The sequence below is a fragment of the Musca domestica genome, unplaced genomic scaffold (genome assembly GCF_030504385.1).
Source record: "Musca domestica strain aabys unplaced genomic scaffold, Musca_domestica.polishedcontigs.V.1.1 62, whole genome shotgun sequence".
Lineage (NCBI taxonomy): Eukaryota > Metazoa > Arthropoda > Insecta > Diptera > Muscidae > Musca > Musca domestica.
In genome coordinates this window covers 572,202-587,272 of record NW_026712369.1, presented here as the reverse complement: position 1 = coordinate 587,272, position 15,071 = coordinate 572,202, and the positions used below count along the sequence as shown (strand labels likewise).

The 15,071-nt window shown below is 28.8% G+C and overlaps 1 protein-coding gene and 2 long non-coding RNA genes across 6 annotated transcripts in view; 2 read left to right on the top strand and 1 right to left on the bottom strand.

Moving 5' to 3' along the window:
• The window catches only part of LOC101899509 (centrosomal protein of 104 kDa), a 285,464-nt gene that overhangs the window by 85,979 nt on the left and 184,414 nt on the right, over positions 1-15,071 (top strand). The window lies entirely within an intron of this gene.
• On the bottom strand, positions 9,605-9,826 carry LOC109614170 (uncharacterized). Its single transcript, XR_002195414.2, has 2 exons — positions 9,740-9,826; positions 9,605-9,672 (listed from the first exon to the last, which is right to left on the bottom strand). It is a non-coding gene; the product is annotated as an uncharacterized LOC109614170 (long non-coding RNA).
• LOC109614171 (uncharacterized) lies at positions 11,670-12,055 on the top strand. Its single transcript, XR_002195415.2, has 2 exons — positions 11,670-11,874; positions 11,937-12,055. It is a non-coding gene; the product is annotated as an uncharacterized LOC109614171 (long non-coding RNA).

The window sequence follows — 15,071 nt, the reverse complement described above, 5'->3', positions numbered from 1 at the left end:
GGCATATAACATTAATGTCATTAAATCTTTTAGAAATTTGTCATTTTTTATTATTTTTTTTAATTCAGACCTCCGAGAATTTCCCAGTGATTATTTTATAAAAATTCATGTGTTTTTAATACTTTTTCAGAAAACATAGAGGTTAGCGTTTTTTGGACCCTCCATGAATTCCTTAAAAAAAATTCCAAGACTTTCAATCTTCATAAAGTTCTTCCAATACCTAAATTCAGGTCTGCTTTAACGTTCCTAAAAATGCCAAGAACGGAGTTCTTTTCAAAAGCTCAAGAACCCTGTATATCTCGGAGTTAGTTGTGGCGTATGATGTATGTCAACACTCATACGCACACATGAGCATTTATTTTATTGCCTCTGCTGGAAATGCTCGATTTGAGGATAGTTCGTGGTGGTGTATACTTTCTGGCAACACTTATGCGCCCTGAGGGCATATGGTCGTGGATTTTCTAAGAATTTTTAATAGCCGTGGATTTTTTAAAAAATTTTAATAGGCGTGGCTTTTTTAAGAATTTTAATAGGCGTGGCTTTTTTAAGAATTTTTAATAGGCGTGGATTTTTTTAAGAATTTTTAATAGGCGTGGATTTTTTTAAGAATTTTTAATAGGCGTGGATTTTTTTTAAGAATTTTTAATAGGCGTGGATTTTTTTAAGAATTTTTAATAGGCGTGGATTTTTTTAAGAATTTTTAATAGGCGTGGAGTTTTTAAGAATTTTTAATAGGCGTGGATTTTTTTAAGAATTTTTAATAGGCGTGGATTTTTTTAAGAATTTTTAATAGGCGTGGATTTTTTAAGAATTTTTAATAGGCGTGGAGTTTTTTAAGAATTTTTAATAGGCGTGGATTTTTTTAAGAATTTTTAATAGGCGTGGAGTTTTTTAAGAATTTTTAATAGGCGTGGATTTTTTTAAGAATTTTCAATAGGCGTGGATTTTTTTTAAGAATTTTTAATAGGCGTGGATTTTTTTAAGAATTTTTAATAGGCGTGGATTTTTTTAAGAATTTTTAATAGGCGTGGAGTTTTTTAAGAATTTTTAATAGGCGTGGATTTTTTTAAGAATTTTTAATAGGCGTGGATTTTTTAAGAATTTTTAATAGGCGTGGATTTTTTTAAGAATTTTTAATAGGCGTGGATTTTTTTAAGAATTTTTAATAGGCGTGGATTTTTTTAAGAATTTTTAATAGGCGTGGATTTTTTTAAGAATTTTTAATAGGCGTGGAGTTTTTTAAGAATTTTAATAGGCGTGGATTTTTTTAAGAATTTTTAATAGGCGTGGATTTTTTTAAGAATTTTTAATAGGCGTGGATTTTTTTAAGAATTTTTAATAGGCGTGGAGTTTTTTAAGAATTTTTAATAGGCGTGGATTTTTTTAAGAATTTTTAATAGGCGTGGATTTTTTTAAGAATTTTTAATAGGCGTGGATTTTTTTAAGAATTTTTAATAGGCGTGGTTTTTTTTTAAGAATTTTTAATAGGCGTGGATTTTTTTGAGAATTTTTAATAGGCGTGGATTTTTTTAAGAATTTTTAATAGGCGTGGATTTTTTTAAGAATTTTTATAGGCGTGAATTTTTTTAAGAATTTTTAATAGGCGTGGATTTTTTTAAGAATTTTTAATAGGCGTGGATTTTTTTAAGAATTTTTAATAGACGTGGATTTTTTTAAGAGTTTTTAATAGGCGTGGATTTTTTGTAAGAATTTTTAATAGGCGTGGATTTTTTTAAGAATTTTTAATAGGCGTGGATTTTTTTAAGAATTTTTAATAGACGTGGATTTTTTTAAGAATTTTTAATAGACGTGGATTTTTTTAAGAATTTTTAATAGCCGTGGATTTTTTTAAAAACTTTTAATAGGCGTGGATTTTTTTAAGAATTTTTAATAGGCGTGGATTTTTTTAAAAACTTTTAATAGGCGTGGATTTTTTTAAGAATTTTTAATAGGCGTGGATTTTTTTTAAGAATTTTTATAGGCGTGTATTTTTTTAAGAATTTTTAATAGGCGTGGATTTTTTAAGAATTTTTATAGGCGTGGATTTTTTAAGAATTTTAACAGGCGTGGCTTTTTTAAGAATTTTAATAGGCGTGGCTTTTTTAAGAATTTTAATAGGCGTGGCTTTTTTAAGAATTTTAATAGGCGTGGCTTTTTTAAGAATTTTAATAGGCGTGGCTTTTTTAAGAATTTTAATAGGCGTGGCTTTTTAAGAATTTTAATAGGCGTGGCTTTTTTAAGAATTTTAATAGGCGTGGCTTTTTAAGAATTTTAATAGGCGTGGCTTTTTTAAGAATTTTAATAGGCGTGGCTTTTTTAAGAATTTTAATAGGCGTGGCTTTTTTAAGAATTTTAATAGGCGTGGCTTTTTTAAGAATTTTAATAGGCGTGGCTTTTTTAAGAATTTTAATAGGCGTGGCTTTTTTAAGAATTTTAATAGGCGTGGCTATTTTAAGAATTTTAATAGGCGTGGCTTTTTTAAGAATTTTAATAGGCGTGGCTTTTTTAAGAATTTTAATAGGCGTGGCTTTTTTAAGAATTTTAATAGGCGTGGCTTTTTTAAGAATTTTAATAGGCGTGGCTTTTTAAAAAATTTTTAATCCAAAATATTTTTTCAAACCAGTTTTGGATTCTATTTTAAGATCGGATTCTACGTGATTGCACCTAATTGAAAAATAATGAAGTTTGTAATGGTTTGCATTCCACTGGTGAAGCTCTCATTAATGCAAGAGCATACTCTTCCCTCGTAGACGGGAGGATTTTGCCTTAATCGTCCGAAAGAGTTTACACGTTCTCTCTCCTAGAACTCCGAATAGCAAGCTAAGATGAAGTTTATGGAAATTTTAATGAGCCTTATAGGCTTTGTCGTATTTTGGAATCCAGCTGCCGGCGATCCGGTTTGTACCCAAAAATGCTTACAATAGAAAGAAATCTAATAAAATAAATTTTAATTTCAGAATTTGTATAAAAGAAATTGAATTTTGTGGATATTAAATAAATGTTCGAAAACTAAAATTTTTTCGACTTAAAAATTTGAAAAATCCGGGATTTAGGTTCTCCAAGATTTAGAAATTTTTAAAAGATGCGAAAAAATATGGCTAAAAAATTTGCGCTTTGGAAAAAATATTTTTTAATAAATCCACGCCTAGGTAGACTTTGGAAAAAATATTTTTAAAAAATCCACGCCTATATTGGCCTTGGAAAAAATATTTTTTAATAAATCCACGCCTAGGTAGACTTTGGAAAAAATATTTTTAAAAAATCCACGCCTATATTGGCCTTGGAAAAAATATTTTTAAACAATCCACGCCTAGGTAGACTTTGGAAAAAATATTTTTAAAAAATCCACGCCTATATTGGCCTTGGAAAAAATATTTTTAAAAAATCCACGCCTATATTGGCCTTGGAAAAAATATTTTTAAAAAATCCACGCCTATATTGGCCTTGGAAAAAATATTTTTAAAAAATCCACGCCTATATTGGCCTTGGAAAAAATATTTTTAAAAAATCCACGCCTATATTGACCTTGGAAAATTTTTTTTTAAAAAATCCACGCCTAGGTAGACTTTCGAAAAAAATATTTTTAAAAAATCCACGCCTAGGTAGACTTTGGAAAAATATTTTTAGAAAATCCACGCCTATATTGACCTTGGAAAATTTTTTTTTTAAAAATCCACGCCTATATTGACCTTGGAAAATTTTTTTTTTAAAAATCCACGCCTAGGTAGACTTTCGAAAAAAATATTTTTAAAAAATCCACGCCTATGTAGACCTTGGAAAAAATATTTTTAAAAAATCCACGCCTATGTAGACCTTGGAAAAAATATTTTTAAAAAATCCACGCCTATGTAGACCTGGGAAAAAATATTTTTAAAAAATCCACGCCTATGTAGACCTTGGAAAAAATATTTTTAAAAAATCCACGCCTATGTAGACCTTGGAAAAAATATTTTTAAAAAATCCACGCCTACATTTGCCTTGGAAAAAATATTTTTAAAAAATCCACGCCTATATTGGCCTGGAAAAATATTTTTAATAAATCCACGCCTATATAGGCCTTGGAAAAATATTTTTAACAAATCCACGCCTATATTGGCCTTGGAAAAAATATTTTTAACAAATCCACGCCTATATTGGCCTTGGAAAAATATTTTTAAAAAATCCACGCCTATATTGGCCTTGGAAAAAATATTTTCAATAAATAAACGCCTATTTGGCCTTGGAAAAAATATTTTTAATAAATCAAAGCCTATATTGGCTTTGGAAAAAATATTTTTAAAAAATCCACGCCTACGTAGACTTTGGAAAAATTATTTTTTAAAAAATATTTTATTTTATTTTTTTTTTAATTGAAAGTAGTGTTTCCAAAGACGTGAGTATGTTCTCAAAAAATAATATCTGCGATCAAAATCTTATTTTATTTTTGTGGTCTATAATTTTTGACATGGTAAGTAAATACTGATTCAATTTCAAGAATTATTCTTCCGTGCAATTTTTTAAATAGAAATACAAATTTGGACAAGCTAAGGATGATGATGCTGGCATGAAGCCCATCCTAAAAAGAGAACTTGGCTAAAATGACATGGAAATTCGTGAAAATATTCTGCAGTTTCGCCCAAAAATATGCCACAAATTGTCAACATAAAAATGCCTAAATGTATGCTAAATTTGGCTAAAAGCATTGGCATATCTGTGTCTGTTGATTTAAGGGATAAATATTTCATTTTTTACGATTGGATTTGTTGTTTGTTTTTTTTTTCATTACCAGAAATTCCCCCTTTTTCAGAAGCAGGACATTTTCAGGGTGGACAAATATGCCATTAAATTTGATTGTGAAATAATACTCCAGCCAAACATTGTGGGATAGGAATAAGTCTTTCTTAAAAATATTAAAAACAAGTACCTCTGGTACCTCTGGACTTATAGTATACGCCACGTTGAAAAATGTAGACTTAAAAAAAAATATTTTTTAAAGGTCCACATCTATAATTGAGCCTTGGAAAAATATTTTTAAAAACTCACGATTACATAGGCTTTGGAAAAAATATTTGTAAAAAATTCACGCTAATTTTTGCACTGGAAAATATTTGTAAAACATTTTTTAAAAATATTTTTTCCAATGCCAATATAGGCGTGGATTTAAAAAATTTTTTTTTTCAAAGCCTACATAGGCGTGGATTTTTTAAAAATAATTTTTTCAAAGTCTACATAGGCTTGGGTTTTTTAAAAATATTTTTTTCCAAAGTCAGGCGTGGATTTTTTAAAAATATTTTTTTTCAAAATTTACATAGGCTTGGATTTTTTAAAAATATTTTTTTTTCGAAGGACAATATTGGCGTGGATTTTTTAAAAATATTTTTTCCAAGGCCAATATAAGCGTGGATTTATTAAAAATATTTTTTCCAAGGCCAATATAGGCGTGGATTTTTTAAAAATATTTTTTCCAAGGCCAATATAGGCGTGGATTTTTTAAAAATATTTTTTCCAAGGCCAATATAGGCTTGGATTTTTTAAAAATATTTTTCCAAGGCCAATATAGGCGTGGATTTTTTAAAAATATTTTTTCCAAGGCCAATATAGGCGTGGATTTTTTAAAAATATTTTTTCCAAGGCCAATATAGGCGTGGATTTTTTAAAAATATTTTTTCCAAGGCCAATATAGGCGTGGATTTTTTAAAAATATTTTTTCCAAGGCCAATATAGGCGTGGATTTTTTAAAAATATTTTTTCCAAGGCCAATATAGGCGTGGATTTTTTAAAAATATTTTTTCCAAGGCCAATATAGGCGTGGATTTTTTAAAAATATTTTTTCCAAGGCCAATATAGGCGTGGATTTTTTAAAAATATTTTTTCCAAGGCCAATATAGGCGTGGATTTTTTAAAAATATTTTTTCCAAGGCCAATATAGGCGTGGATTTTTTAAAAATATTTTTTCCAAGGCCAATATAGGCGTGGATTTTTTAAAAATATTTTTCCAAGGCCAATATAGGCGTGGATTTTTTAAAAATATTTTTTCCAAGGCCAATATAGGCGTGGATTTTTTAAAAATATTTTTTCCAAGGCCAATATAGGCGTGGATTTTTTAAAAATATTTTTTCCAAGGCCAATATAGGCGTGGATTTTTTAAAAATATTTTTTCCAAGGCCAATATAGGCGTGGATTTTTTAAAAATATTTTTTCCAAGGCCAATATAGGCGTGGATTTTTTAAAAATATTTTTTCCAAGGCCAATATAGGCGTGGATTTTTTAAAAATATTTTTTCCAAGGCCAATATAGGCGTGGATTTTTTAAAAATATTTTTTCCAAGGCCAATATAGGCGTGGATTTTTTAAAAATATTTTTCCAAGGCCAATATAGGCGTGGATTTTTTAAAAATATTTTTTTCAAGGCCAATATAGGCGTGGATTTTTTAAAAATATTTTTTTCAAGGCCAATATAGGCGAGGATTTTTTAAAAATATTTTTTCCAAGGCCAATATAGGCGTGGATTTTTTAAAAATATTTTTTCCAAGGCCAATATAGGCGTGGATTTTTTAAAAATATTTTTCCAAGGCCAATATAGGCGTGGATTTTTTAAAAATATTTTTTCCAAGGCCAATATAGGCGTGGATTTTTTAAAAATATTTTTTTCAAGGTCAATATAGGCGTGGATTTTTTAAAAATATTTTTTCCAAGGCCAATATAAGCGAGGATATTTTAAAAATATTTTTCCAAGGCCGATATTGGCATTGACTTTTTAAAAATATTTTTTCCAAGGCCAATATAGGCGTGGATTTTTTAAAAATATTTTTTCCAAGGCCAATATAGGCGAGGATTTTTTAAAAATATTTTTTTCAAGGCCAATATAGGCGTGGATTTTTTAAAAATATTTTTTCCAAGGCCAATATATGCGAGGATTTTTTAAAAATATTTTTTCCAAGGCCAATATAGGCGTGGATTTTTTAAAAAAAAATTTTTCCAAGGCCAATATAGGCGTGGATTTTTTAAAAATATTTTTTCCAAGGCCAATATAGGCGTGGATTTTTTAAAAATATTTTTTCCAAGGCCAATATAGGCGTGGATTTTTTAAAAATATTTTTTCCAAGGCCAATATAGGCGAGGATTTTTAAAAAATATTTTTTTCAAGGCCAATATAGGCGTGGATTTTTTAAAAATATTTTTTCCAAGGCCAATATAGGCGTGGATTTTTTAAAAATATTTTTTCCAAGGCCAATATAGGCGTGGATTTTTTAAAAATATTTTTTCCAAGGCCAATATAGGCGTGGATTTTTTAAAAATATTTTTTCTAAGGCCAATATAGGCGTGGATTTTTTAAAAATATTTTTTCCAAGGCCAATATAGGCGTGGATTTTTTAAAAATATTTTTTCCAAGGCCAATATAGGCGTGGATTTTTTAAAAATATTTTTTCCAAACCCAATATTAGCTTGGATTTTTTAAAAGTATTTTTGGCCTGGATTTTTTAAAAACATTTTTTCCAAGGCCAATATGGGCGTGCACTTTTTAAAAATATTTTTTCCAAGGCCAATATAGGCGAGGATTTTTGTAAAATATTTTTTCTTAGGCCAATATTGACGTGGATTTTTTAAAAATATTTTTTCCAAGGCCAATATAGGCGTGGATTTTTTAAAAATATTCTTTCCAAGGCCAATATAGGCGAGGATTTTTGTAAAATATTTTTTCTTAGGCCAATATTGACGTGGATTTTTTAAAATATTTTTTCCAAGGCCAACATAGGCGTGGATTTTTTAAAAATATTTTTTTCAAGGCCAATATGGGCGTGGGTTTTTTAAAAATATTTTTTCTTAGGCCAATATTGACGTGGGTTTTTTTAAATATTTTTCCAAAGTCTACATCCAGAATCACGTTAGTACCATGTAGCGTATAAATACTGTCACAACGTATACGCCGCCTATGACATTTTTGAAACATGACTTAGAATATTTATATTACTTATTTATTCTATTTTTTAATAATATTCACACCTATTCCCTAATTAAATACCCCACATGCCTTCTCAATTTAATAAACATTTTAAACTTTAACAAATAGACCATATCCCCATAGAAACTGTATAAAACATACGGTAGGAAATTGTAAAGGAGCTAATTTTTTCTTAGTTATGAAATTTTTTTCAATTTTTATGGCTGTTGTGGCCATAGCTTCCAACACAGATATAGCATCAGCCTTACCTGTCAGTAGATTTTTTTTTTGAAATGGAGTGCTTCATTTTTATATTTTAAATTAATTTATTATTTTTTCTGAACAGTATGGTCCACCTATAACAACTTATCATTTACCCAGCATCATTCCAACTATTGTCTCACTTGGATAGTTTCCCGTGGAACTCTCAAGACTGAAGGGGCGTCTATGGCGTTCCCTAGAAATTAAAAATTTCAATAAAGAATATTCAAATAAAAATATGAAAACAAAGACAAAAATACTAAAATAAAAAATCGACGCCTATATTGGTCTTAGAAAAAATATTTTTAATAAATCCACGCCTATTTTGGCCTTGGAAAAAATATTTTTAAAAAATCCACGCCGATTTTGGTCTTGGAAAAAATATTTTTAAAAAATCCACGCCTATATTGCCCTTGGAAAAAATATTTTTAATAAATCCACGCCTATTTTGGCCTTGGAAAAAATATTTTTAAAAAATCCACGCCGATTTTGGCCTTGGAAAAATATTTTTAAAAAAAATCCACGCCTATATTGGTGTTTGGTCAATGGAAAAAATATTTTTAAAAAAATCCACGTCCGTTTGGTCAATGGAAAAAATATTTTTAAAAAATCCACGTCTGTTTGGTCAATGGAAAAAATATTTTTAAAAAAATCCACGTCCGTTTGGTCAATGGAAAAAATATTTTTAAAAAATCCACGTCTGTTTGGTCAATGGAAAAAATATTTTTAAAAAAATCCACGCCTATTTGGCCTATGGAAAAAAATCCATGCATATATTGGGCTTGAAAAAAATATTTTTAAAAAATCCACGCCAATAATGGCCATGGACAAAAATATTTTTAAAAAATCCACGCCAATAATGGCCATGGACAAAAATATTTTTAAAAAATCCACGCCAATAATGGCCATGGACAAAAATATTTTTAAAAATCCACGCCTATATTGGCCTTGGAAAATATTTTTAAAAAATCCACGCCTATATTGGCCTTGGAAAATATTTTTAAAAAATCCTCGCCTATATTGGCCTTGGAAAATATTTTTAAAAAATCCACGCCTATATTGGCCTTGGAAAATATTTTTAAAAAATCCACGCCTATATTGGCCTTGGAGAATATTTTTAAAAATCCACGCCTATATTAGCCTTGGAAAATATTTTTAAAAAATCCACGCCTATATTGGCCTTGGAAAATATTTTTAAAAAATCCACGCCTATATTGGCCTTGGAAAATATTTTTAAAAAATCCACGCCTATATTGGCCTTGGAAAATATTTTTAAAAAATCCACGCCTATATTGGCCTTGGAAAATATTTTTAAAAAATCCACGCCTATATTGGCCTTGGAAAATATTTTTAAAAATCCACACCTATTTTAAAAGTTAAAGTTTTATGTTTTAATTTTTTATTTCAAACTATTTTTTTATTGAATTTTTTTGCTAGACTCTTGTAGTTTCCCATTTAGGTTGAGGATGACGATGGACGAGGATAGCTTCCCTGAAGTGTAAAAGGTGGAAGTAAATTAAATATTTTCATTCAAAATGTTCCACAAATATTTTCATACCCATCCAGTTCTTCTGGCTTGCGAATAACCGACTAAGGCAATTAGACCAACAATTATGGATGCGAAATTCATGATGCTTTCAATTTGAAATAATTTAAAAAAAAATGGTTTGTCTTTTATAAACCTGTTTTGGAATTGCAATATTCTAATAAAGTTCTCCTAGACGTGCTGCGGAATTAATTAGTAAATTTTATGGGATCATTAAAAAATTAGTATTGAACATTTTCTAGAAATCTGTCATGGGTTCAGGCACATAAAAGGTAAATGAATATTTCCAAACTCATTTGAAATAGAACATCATGAATTTTCTAGCAATTTGTGTCGGACTACTGGTTTTGACTGGGCTATCTGAGGCCGGACTATTTAGAAGGAAGGTAGGTGTTATATTACATATGATTTCAAAAATATATAAATTTGATAAATTGTAATTTTTTTAGCCGAAAATATTCCACCGAATTTAGTTAAGGGTCCTCCTGGATAGGAATATGAAGCCGAGTAAAGAAATATGCCAGTATACTTGTTTTGTAAAAATAAAATTTAAATTAAAAAAAATTAATTGAATATTTTTTTTTTAATTTTATAAGCCTTGGGGAAAAAATGAGAAAAAAAATATATAAAAAATCCACTCCTATGTAGACTTTGGAAAAAATATTTATAAAAAATCCAAGGCTAAGTAGACTTTGAAAAAAATATTTTTAAAAAATCCACGCCTAAGTAGACCTTGGAATAAATATTTTTTTTAAAAATTCCACGCTATTAAGCGTTTGGAAAAAATATTTTAAAAAAATCCATGCCTATTTAGCCTTTGGAAAAAATATTTTAAAAAAATCCACGCCTATTTAGTCTTTGGAAAAAATATTTAAAAAAAATCCACGCCTATGTAGACCTTGGAATAAATATTTTTTTAAAAATTCCACGCTTATTAAGCGTTTGGAAAAAATATTTTAAAAAAATCCATGCCAAATTAGCCTTTGGAAAAAATATTTTTAAAAAATCCACGCCTATAAAGACTTTGGAATAAATATTTTTTTAAAAATTCCACGCTTATTAAGCGTTTGGAAAAAATATTTTAAAAAAATCCATGCCTATTTAGCCTTTGGAAAAAATATTTTTAAAAAATCCACGCCGATGTAAATCTTAGAAAAAATATTTTTAAAAAATTCACGCCTCTTGTAGACCTTGAAAAAAATATTTCTAAATAATCCACGCCTATGTAGACCTTAGAAAAATATTTTAAAAAAATTCACGCCTATGTAGACATTAGAAAAAATATATTTAAAAAATTCACGCCTCTTGTAGAATATAGACCTTGAAAAATATATTTCTAAAAAATCCACGCCTATGTAGACCTTAGAAAAATATTTTAAAAAAATCCACGCCTATGTAGACATTAGAAAAAATATATTTAAAAAATCCACGCCTCTTGTAGACCTTGGAATAAACATTTTTAAAAAATCAAAGCCGATGTAGATCTTGGAAAAAATATTTTTAAAAAATTCACGCTTCTTGTAGACCTTGGAAAAAAATATTTTTAAAAAATCCACGCCTATGTAGACCTTAGAAAAAAATAGACTATGGAAAAAAATATTTTTAAAAAATCCACGCCTATGTAGACCTTAGAAAAAAATAGACTATGGAAAAAATATTTTTAAAAAAAACCACGCCTATGTCGACTTTGGAAAAAATATTTTTATAAAATCCACGCCTATATAGACTTTTAATAAAAAATATTTTTAAAAAATCTGCGCCTATGTCGACTTTGGAAAAAATATTTTTAAAAAATCCACGCCTATGTAGACTTTTGAAAAAATATTCTTAAAAAATCCACGCCTATGTAGACCTTGGAAAAAATATTTTTAAAAAATCCACGCCTATGTAGACCTTGGAAAAAAGTATATGTTTTCAATTTCACTAATTAATTCACCGAGACACTCCAAACAACTTGTGTAGGAAAGCGTAAACTATCGTTGAACGTTCTCCATGACAACTGGTATTTAAAAGAAGAAAACTTGATATAAAAAGGCACTGCTGAAGAGATATTGAAAACTATAATTAATTTCAACATGACGTTTGTACCAATTCTAGTTGCTCTGATTGGCTTAGTCCTATACTCAAACCCCGTAGCTGCTGAACCGGTATAGTAGCTTTGTTTTTGAGAGGAAGCTATTTTTATTAACATTTTATGTGTTTATTTCAGAAAATGTACAAACAAGGAGGAACCCATGGAAAGTAGTCGGATTTTGAGAAGAAGATTAAATTGTCTGGAATTTTTAATTTTTATGGATTTCAAATAAACTTTTGGTTTGACTAAAAATATTTTTGGGAATGTTTTTTTTTTTTTTTTTGAAGAAGAAATAATTACAACTATATTTCCAAAGACGAAATAGTCGTGGATTTTTTAGAAATATTTTTTCCAAGGCCAATATAGGAGTGGATTTTTTAAAAATATTTTTTCGAAGGCCAATGTAGACGCGGATTTTTTTAAAATATTTTTTTCCAAGGCCAATATAGGCGTGGATTTATTAAAAATATTTTTTCCAAGGCCAATATAGGCGTGGATTTATTAAAAATATTTTTTCCAAGGCCAATATAGGCGTAGATTTTTAAAAATATTTTTTTTAAGTCTCCTAGGCATGGATTTTTTTCAAAATGTATTTTCCAAAGATCAAATAGTCATAGATTTTTTAAAAATATTATTTTCCAAAGTCAACATAAGCCTGGATTTTTTAAAAATATATTTTTTAAGTCTCTTAGACGTGGATTTTTGAAAAATATTTTTTTAAGTCTCTTAGGCGTGGATTTTTTCAAAATATATTTTCCAAAGATCAAATAGTCGTAGATTTTTTAAAAATATTATTTTCCAAAGTCAACATAAGCGTGGATTTTTTAAAAATATTTTTTATAAAGTCTCCATAGGCGTGAATTTTTAAAAAATATTTTTTATAAAGTCTCCATAGGCGTGGATTTTCAAAAAATATTTTTTCCAAAGTCTACATAGGCGTGAATTTTTAAAAAATATTTTTTTCCAAAGCCTAACTAGGCGTGGATTTTCAAAAAATATTTTTTCCAAAGTCTACATAGGCGTGGATTTTTTTAAAAATATTTTTCCAAAGTCTACATAGGCATAGATTTTTTTAGAAATATTTTTACCAAAGTCTACCTAAGCGTGGATTTTTAAATTTTTTTTTATTTTAAATTTTAAGTTTTATTAAATTTTTACACAAAAAGTTGTCATCGCATATTTTTCTCTCCCTACCATGTTCCTATAGAATATTTTATCAAATGCGTGGATATGTTTTCTGCAAGAAAAATTAGTGTTAATAATTTTAATATTTTTTTTTAACAATATATAATAACACCTACCCAACCACTCATGAATCCAGCCTCCGAGAAACCAGCCAAAACCAGTAGTCCGACACAAATTGCTAGACACTTCATGGTGTTAAATTTCGAATAGTTTCGATTCCATGAAGTTTTCCATTTAGCTTTTATGTGCCGGAACCCGTAGCCAGTGTCTAGAAAAATTGCAATGCTAATTTTTTAATGATCCCATAAAATTTCTTAATTAATTCCACAGCACGGCTAGGAGAACTATTGCAATTCCAAAACATGTTTATAAAAGACAAATTCAATATTTTTTCAAAATTATTTCAAATCGAAAACATCATGAAGTTCGAAGCCATTATTGTTGGTCTTATTGCCTTAGTCGGTTACTCGCAAGCCAGAAGAACTGGATGGGTATGAAAATATTTGCGGAAGTTTTTGAATGGAAATATTTAATTTACCCTCCCCTTTTGTCCTACAGGGAAGCTATCCTCGTCCATCGTCATCCTCAACTTAGGTTGGAAGCTACAAATGACTATCAAAAGATTTGGGATGGAATTATGAGTTGCTTTATGAAATTTTTCAATAAAAATTAAGATTTTGGAAAAAAAAAAATCAAAACCCAAAAGGATTTTTTCATGGCTTAGAATTTTTAGAATTTCTCCAGGACCTATAGACAAATAAAAACTGATTTTGAAGAATTTTTTTCTCAAGGATCCCAAGGCCAATAAACGTGGATTTTTAAAGAATTTTTTCTCAAGGACCTATAGCCCAATAAACGTGGATTTTTAAAGAATTTTTTCTCAAGGATCTCAAGGCCAATAAACGTGGATTTTTAAAGAATTTTTTCTCAAGGATCTCAAGGCCAATAAACGTGGATTTTTTAAAGAATTTTTTCTCAAGGATCTCAAGGCCAATAAACGTGGATTTTTAAAGAATTTTTTCTCAAGGATCTCAAGGCCAATAAACCTGGATTTTTAAGAATTTTTTCTCAAGGATCTCAAGGCCAATAAACGTGGATTTTTAAAGAATTTTTTCTCAAGGATCTCAAGGCCAATAACGTGGATTTTTAAAGAATTTTTTCTCAAGGATCTCAAGGCCAATAAACGTGGATTTTTAAAGAATTTTTTCTCAAGGATCTCAAGGCCAATAAACGTGGATTTTTAAAAGAATTTTTTCTCAAGGATCTCAAGGCCAATAAACGTGGATTTTTAAAGAATTTTTTCTCAAGGATCTCAAGGCCAATAAACGTGGATTTTTAAAGAATTTTTTCTCAAGGATCTCAAGGCCAATAACGTGGATTTTTAAAGAATTTTTTCTCAAGGATCTCAAGGCCAATAAACGTGGATTTTTAAAGAATTTTTTCTCAAGGATCTCAAGGCCAATAAACGTGGATTTTAAAGAATTTTTTCTCAAGGATCTCAAGGCCAATAACGTGGATTTTTAAAGAATTTTTTCTCAAGGATCTCAAGGCCAATAAACGTGGATTTTTAAAGAATTTTTTCTCAAGGATCTCAAGGCCAATAAACGTGGATTTTTAAAGAATTTTTTCTCAAGGATCTCAAGGCCAATAAACGTGGATTTTTAAAGAATTTTTTCTCAAGGATCTCAAGGCCAATAAACGTGGATTTTAAAGAATTTTTTCTCAAGGATCTCAAGGCCAATAAACGTGGATTTTAAAGAATTTTTCTCAAGGATCTCAAGGCCAATAAACGTGGATTTTAAAGAATTTTTTCTCAAGGATCTCAAGGGCCAATAAACGTGGATTTTAAAGAATTTTTTCTCAGGATCTCAAGGCCAATAAACGTGGATTTTTAAAGAATTTTTTCTCAAGGATCTCAAGGGCCAATAAACGGGATTTTTAAAGAATTTTTTCTCAAAGGACCTAAGGCGAATGATAAGTGATTTTAAAAGAATTTTTTCTGAGGACCCTAAGGCGAAGGGATAGATTTTTACAGATTTTCTCCATGACCCTTAGACCAATAAACGGGGATTTTAAAGAATTTTT